Raw genomic sequence first — 8,066 nt, 5'->3', positions numbered from 1 at the left:
AAAGAGAGAAAGAAAGAGGCTTCTTGCTCCTTGTGGCCTGGAGCTGCTGGGAGCAGGGGGTGGGGCTTGTTGCATGTGCCCGCCCCCTGGGCTCTTTACTGCCAGAGCTCTGCTCCTGTGCCCTCCTGCAGGAAATGACCCCTGGTCTGATTCAGTATAAGGCAGCTTTATGTGCATGTTCACATGTATTCTTAAAAGGAAACTACCATTCCCCCCCCTCCCCTTCTTCTTCTGCAGAAGCAGCTTTTAGTGGCAAGTTAAATATACTGGTTAGTAGATCAAGAATTTCACATTTGCGCTCCCCGTGGACTATGTGCCATCTGGACCTGGAGGCTTATTTGTTATCAGTTGGCCTACTAGTTCTAGAATGTCATGACTCATTACCTCAATTTGATTCACTTCTGCAGATAACTCTCATGAAAACAGTGGCTCTGGTGTGGGTATATGCCCCACATTTTTACAGCAAAACCAGGCACAAAGGATCCTTCCATTTTATCTGCCATCTTCCCGTCTTCCTTAAGCAGTCCTTTTATTCCTTTGTCACCTAGTGGGCCAATCACCCATGATTTATTTGAAAAAATGCTTATTGTTTCTCTTGATGTTTGCTCCTCACATTCTCTTTTTGCTTGACTTATTCTCAGGCCTGTAGCTACTGTGGAGCCCATGGGGTTTGTACGGGCCCCTCCCCAATCCTCGGCTTCCCCCCCCCCACCGTCGCTACCCTCAGCCCAGCAGCCAGTGACTCCACGCCACCTGCTGCTGCCCTGGCCATCCTTGCTGCTGCCGGGAGGTCAGAGGGGAGAGCTGCTGAGTGGGGACACCTGCCACCCACCACGCCTCCCTCCTTCCCTGCCACAGCCGTCCGGGCTCCCACGAGGAGGAGGAGGCCCCCTGCTTCCCCCCCCTGCCCGGCCGCTGCCGCTGGAGACCAGCTGGGGGGCTCCTTTCCTCGCTGCCACAGGGGCAGGTGACACAGGGCAGGCTTGGCACTCTCTCCCCCCCCCTGCTGTTCTTCCGAGGCCGGCAGCGTTGGTGGGGTCAGTGTAGAGTGAGGTTGGCTACTCTAGCGGTCAACTTGGACCCCCCTGAAAAGTACTGGGTTTGCCGCATGGATGACTCGGACGACGACATGCTCTTGCACACGTTTATTGTACTTAACACAAGACTAACTAAAACGGCCCTGCAAGGCCAACTATATGCACACCCACCCAGCACAGCCCTACTCCATTGGAGGGTTTGAATCTCCCGCCAAAGTGGCCATTGGTTGGAGCTGGGGGGAACTAGGATCCTATGTTCCCATTTCCCCCTGCAGCAGCAGCCTGGATGCTTGCCTTACTGGCCTCCCGGCCCGGCCCTCCATCCCCTTCTTCACCTCCTTTCCCTTGCGTGTGGCCTCCCCCCCCCCAGCCAAGAAGAAGCAGCAGCTGGGGTCCAGACACAGCCAGAACTTTGCCAGGCAGGAGTGTGTTGAAGGTGATGTGAAATCTATAGGGACATGGTTAGGGATTGTTGTTTAAAGCCAAATGGAAGAATGACTGGGAATCTTAATTCTCTCCTGTCAAGCGTGGAGGGCACTTAACACTACATCTACTTCCAAAAAATGCTATTATGTCAACAGACATCCTAATATCCATTGCACACATTCAGTGTTCCAATATACTATTCTGAAAAAGAAATACACTAAAATACATAGGATTTATCATCCTTCTTGTTGAGAATACATATGTGAGGACTATAATATTCAATAAACCACTTGTATTTATCATGTAGTTATTGTTTATAAGTATGAGCATGGCATGGCAGTACCACACAGACATATAACGGCAGGCCCCCTGAGCAAAACGTTGTTAGCTGCGGGGCTGCTTATTGTCAACTTATATTTGTTTTGCCATTAGGGAAAACCTTTCACTTTTTGAACGAAGGCTTTTTGTTCTTATGATTTCCTTGACTTGGGCTGTAAACATTCTTGAAAGAGTGATGGCAAATCAACTCCAGTCATTCTTGGATTGATAACTGATCATCTTTTCAGTCTGGATTCTGGCCAGATCATAGATCTGGAAAAAAAAGGGGGGGCGGGGAAAGGGAAAACTCAACCCAAGATAACGCTGCGAACCAGAAGGGTTAAGCTGACCAAGTATATTATAAAAGTACAAAATGTATTAGGGTGTACACATATTAAAATATATTCGGGTTAAAAAAATTCAAGTATCAGACTAATAAAAGCATATCAAATATTAATACACATGATGGGTCAACACTTTCCAACTGAAGACCAAACGCGTTTCGGCCTCAAAGTGACCTCAGTGGTCACTATTACAACATAGTATAGACACACATTCAAACATATGTATACAAGATCTTTAGTACACTTATATAAAGACCAGATGTTGTATCCTTATATGTTTGTAATTGTGTTGCTGGTATTAATGATGGGCCATAGGTATAGCCATATTCATTCCAATTATTTTGGTAACTAAGTTTTCAAAAGTCTGCATGTGTGTCACTCCATCAAGGTAAGGATTCTGTCAAGTCTGGATTCTGGCCAGATCATAGATCTGCCTTGTTCATCCAGAGAAATGACATGAAGGATGTGTTCCTTTTGGTTCTCCTGGACTTCTCAGTAACCTTTGACCCTATCAACCATGGTCTCTTTCTGGTCACTTAGAATAATTGGGTCTGGACAGTACTGTCCCCTGCTGTTTTAGATATTTTTGTAGGACATATCCCAGAAAATAGTCTAGGGATATTTCTGGTTGACCCCATTTACCATTGCCCTATTGAGGTTCTATAAGAGTCAATCTTATTCCACACTCCTGATTTAACAACTATATGAAGCCACTGTGCCTTCACCTGGATGACCCAAACTAGCCTGATTGTGCCTGATCTCGAAAACTAAGCAGAGTTGACCCTGGTCAGTATTTGGATGGGAGACCAACAAGGAAGTCCAAGGTTGTGATGCAAAGGCAGGCAATGGCAAACCATCTTGTGCCTTGGAAACCCTATGGAGTCTCCATAAGTTATCTGAGACTTGACAGTACTTTCCACCACGAAGAATGAGATCATCTGAACATTTGGAGCACAATGTTATAAATATGCTGATGGCATACAGATCTATGTCTGTTTTCCGTTTAAATCAAGATAGGCAGTGAAAATACTCAAACAGTGGGAGAAATTAAACATAGGGGTGATGCAACTGAAACGTAATTCAGTCAAAGTAAAACATAAGGCCTGTTGGTTCATAGTAAAGCTGGAACAGGAAGAGATGCACGGCCTGTTCTGATAAATGTGTAACATTCTACCAGACAGAGCAGGTTCGCATTTTAGGAGCAATTCCACTTGCCTCATTCTCTATGGAGAAACAGGTGATAGCAGTTTCCAGGGGCTCCTTTTCCAGTTTTGGCTGGAGACTGCATTCTATCTTTTTTTTTTACTATCTAGAGAATGTTTTAATTTTGCTTTTATTATCATTATGGAAGTAGATGATTGTTTTTATACTGTCTTGTGAGCCACCTTGAGTGCCTTTGGACAGAACCGTGACACAGAAGACAACTGGTGGTGGTCGAAAGGGCCATTAAGTTGCACCCAGTAGGGGTTAACAGGTCCCTCCTGGTCACTGGCAGGGGATATGGGGGGGGACTTAGTGAGAGCGGGAGGAGGGTGCAACTGATGCTGCAGCGACATGTCTACATCACTTCCGACATGACCCAGAAGTGACATAATCACATAGGCAGCGCTGGGGCAACACTCTGGTATTTGGGCGAAAACTCTAAGGTAAATTTAACTTCCCCCACAGAGTTTTTACTCAAACACCAGAGCATTGCCCTGTTGTTGCCAAATGATAATGTCACTTCTGTGTCGTGTCAGAAGTGATCTAGACACATTGCTGCAATGGCAACAGAGCTTCACGCTTTTCCCAGGTAAGTGCCTGCCCCCCGTCCAGCTTACAGGTGGTGGGGCAGTGGGGCCTGGCAGCAGGGGACAACTGTTTCCCACCAAGGGGGTCTGGCAATTCAAGAGTTGTGACACCCCCTTGGGTTTCTCAAGGCAAGAGACAATCAGAGGTGGTTTGCCACTGCCTCTGCACCTGCACAAAAGAAAAAGAGCTGCTTTCTATGGCCCACTTTTCTCCACCCCCAAAGTGGCTTACAAATTGCCTTCATTTCCAGTTTGGTGTAGTGGTTAAGTGTGCGGACTCTAATCTGGGAGAACCGGGTTTGATTCCCCCCTCCTCCACATGCAGCCAGCTGAGTGACCTTGGGTCAGTCACAAGCTCTGGCACAGCTGTCCTTGAAAAAGAGAATTCTGTCAGAATTCTCTCAGTCCCACCCACATCACAGGGTGTCTGTTGTGGGAAGTGGAAGGGAAAGGAGTTTGTAAGCCGCTCTGAGACTCCGAGTGAAGGGCAGGGTATAAATCCAATCTCTTCTTCTTCTTCTCCTTCTTCTCCTTCTTCTCCTTCTTCTCCTTCTCCTCTCCCCATAACAGGCACCTTGTGAGACAGGTTGGGGTGAGAGAGTTCTGAGAGAACTGGAACTGGCCCAAGCGGGCTTCATGTGGAGAGGTGGGGAATCAAACCCAGTTCTCCACATTAGAATCCGCCATTCTTAGCCAGTATACCACAATGTCTCTGTGCATAATGACCCTGGACCTCTTCAGTGGTCTCCCATCCAAGTACTATACAAAGCTAGGGTTTCCAATGCCAATCACCAGGTGGCGGCTGGAGATCTCCTGGAATTACAAGTGATCAATTACAGAGATCAATTCCTCTGGAGAACATGGCTGCTTTGGAACCTGGACCCTATGGCGGTATCCCACTGAGTTCCCTCCTCTCACCAGAGCCTGCCCTTCCAAGGCTCCACCCCTCCCCCAAATCCCCATGCCTTTCCTCATCCAGAGCTGACAATCCTAACCAAGGCTGACCCTGCTTTCCTTCTGAGATCCAATGAGGTCAGGCTAGCCGGGGCTGTCCAGGTCACAGCTGGAAGACAACTAAATGAAATAAATAGCTGGAGTGTAAAATGTACAGAATTCCCTTCTAAGGGAATTGCAGTGAGAGAGAAAAAAGTGAGAAGAGGGCAACTCTGCTTAGGACTGCATTGCAAATGTTTTTATGGAAACACTTCTGTCTGGGCAGGCTTTCAACTTGCTTTCTTCCGGAATTCTTTTGTACAACTAGAGTCTTTCAGTTCTTTATATTCAGTAGCACCCTGAATGTTTTAAGAGAGAAGAAAGCAAAATAAAGTGTATGAGGTCAGTTTCTTAAATAACACTATATATCTAAGGAAGAAAACCTTTTTAAATTGTCCAGATTCCCACCCACCCCATATACAGTTTACAGCCCAATTACTAGTATAAATATATTGCCTACGGGCAAGGGGGGTCTTGCAGCAAGCTCTCCTGTCTACAAAAGCAGTCATTCTCCCAGGGAAAACTCATTACTGCCAAACAATTCCATTGTAAGATCTCTGAGGAGGCAAAGTATCCATGGACAATGCCTAGTAATAGCTACCTATTTGTCAGGTCTCCTGGCTATGCAGAGATGGGCATTTTTCTCCCTCCCAATTCACTTCTTCATTGGGGCTCATAGGTTAATTAGGAGTGGATATGTTACAAATTAAAAATCTGACATTTGATGCTGTTTTGAACTCTCCAGTTCCCTTGGCCGATTTGTTCAATTCCTTTCACTTTTAATTTCTGCAGCATCTTATAATTGCATTTTTTAAAAAAGCTAATATGCAGGTCTCTGGAGAGGTGGCATATACATTTTCTAAATAAATATATATTTAAAAAAAATCTTCTGTAACGCTGTACCACAATGATATTTTCACATAAATGAATACAGACCAAATGAAACTAGGTCTTTACATTTTTTGTTGTGAAAGAATATAGAATATTTCAATAAAATCTTTAAAAAATGAAAAAAGAAAACAGAATTACAGTATTCTAAATAATGATTAAAAATTTTGATTCCCACAATTTTAATACATTTAACATTCTTTTGTAATTGTAATAGCCAGGATTCCAAAACCTCATCACGGGCTAAACACAATCTATTTCCTTCCCCATAGAGCTGTCCCTAAGATCTCTTTTGTTCCTGGTCTCACCCAATTCAGACCCCATCAGTATATCTTTAAAGTTTTTCTTCAGGTGTGCCTCACCTTGCATTCATCATCTTTGAATTCCATTTACCATGCTGTTGTCCTCTCACCCAGCTTATGTGGCTCCTCCTGTAGTTCTTTACAATCCACTTTGGTTTTCACTTTCTTGAATAATTTAGTATGATCTGCAAAGCCCCAATTCCAAATCAGTTTGGTGTAGTGTTTAAGAGCATCGACTCTAATCTGGGATCACCTGGCCCTGCCCACTTTCTAAAAAACACTTGGTGGGCACCAGGAAAGGTATTGGTGAATGCCATGGTGCCCAGCTGGAGGAGTTAGCAGTCATCTTTCCCCCATATTTTCCTCTGGTAGAAGCAGACCTCAAGCCAAGAGTGGCAGAGGCAGCTGCCATAGGCCTTTATGATGGGATGCTGCCTGCTTGTAAGGGAAAAAAAAGACCCAAGCCTCCAGCATTTGTGTTTGATGAGAATGAACTGAACAGGCAGAAGCCACTAGGTGGCCTTTTCTCTAGTCAAGAGGAACGGCCGGATCGCCTCTTTCATATGCTAATTGAAATGGATGCAAAGAGAATACGAAGCGTGAAGAAAGGAAAAAACTACTCGATCCAAAAGAACACTATGAGAGGAGAGAGAGAGAGAGAGATTGGATTTATACCCCGCCCTTCACTACTCATGGAAGTTTCAGAGTGGTTTACAAACTCCTTTCCCTTCCCCTCCCCACAACAACAGGCACCCTGTGGGGCTGAGAGAACTCTGACACAAACTGCTCTTTTTCAGGAACAGCTGTGCCAGAGCTTGTGACTGACCCAAGGTCACATCAGCAGGTGCAAGTAGAGGAGTGGGGAATCAAACCCAGTTCTCCCAGATTAGAGTCCGCACACTTAACCACTACACCAAACTGGCTTGCATTTTTGTGTATCTTTCTGGCTTCATCTACAGATGGTGCAGAAAGCAGTCTAACATTTTGTGTCCTTTTTCTTGCTTTGGGTTGAAGTGTTTCTAGATTAAGTGTTCTAAATAACAATAACAATAAAAAATCATTCCAGAGTCCAGTCACTCTACATTAGGATTGTGCTAGATTTTTGCACCAGAATTTTTTAAAAATCAGTAGTTGATTGTTGTTTTCTATTACATTAGAATAATAATGATAATACAGGGGAATTTCAGACAGGCGCTTACTCCCGGTAGGGAACCGATTCTCAACCGGGTGCTGGTCTGTCATTTCAGACAGAACCCGGTTGAGAATCGGTTCCCTACCGGGATGAAGTGGCATTTCACACAGGGAAGCCTCTCTTCTGATTAGGAACCGGGAGGGAAGCGTTTTACCTGTCAACCGCTTCCGAGGAGGCTCCCGTTCCCTCTCCCGGTTCCAATACGCTTCTTTCCCGCCTTTTTTCAGCCGCGTGGGCTTTTTTTTTGTTTTGAACGTTCGGCTTATATCGATATATCGATATAACGCTATACCGATCCCATTGGAATACATTGGAATACTGGTATATCGATATATCGCTATAAGACGGACTTTAACAAAAAAAAAACTGTGGGGAAACAAAGCGGTGCGTGTGTGAAACGCCGAACCGCTTGTCAATTGGCTCCTTTCCGGTAGGGGCAAGCCGTGTGTGAAACGGCAGCCCTGTACTGGTTCATCTGGAAACGGAAGACTCCCGGTTTGAAACCGGGAGAAAACAGGTAGTGTGAAATTCCCCAACAATTGTGTAATAGTTAATATGGAATCCAGAAAAGCAGTGTGTTGTTCTTGGGTTTTTTTTTTTTTTGGCATTGTACAAAATGATTCATAATTAAATTACATCCTTGTTAACCATTTCAGCTGGGGATATATGAATTATTGTTCCGTTTCTATTCAGCTGTTGCCTTGCCAACGTTTCTATTTCCTCTTTGAATTCATTCTACTATATTGCATTTGTACATGCCAGCTGCACTGATCCTG

The sequence above is a fragment of the Gekko japonicus genome, unplaced genomic scaffold (assembly GCF_001447785.1).
Source record: "Gekko japonicus isolate JY-2015 unplaced genomic scaffold, Gekko_japonicus_V1.1 scaffold2134, whole genome shotgun sequence".
In the NCBI taxonomy this organism is placed as follows: Eukaryota; Metazoa; Chordata; class Lepidosauria; order Squamata; family Gekkonidae; genus Gekko; species Gekko japonicus.
Note: the sequence above shows the minus strand (reverse complement) of the source record.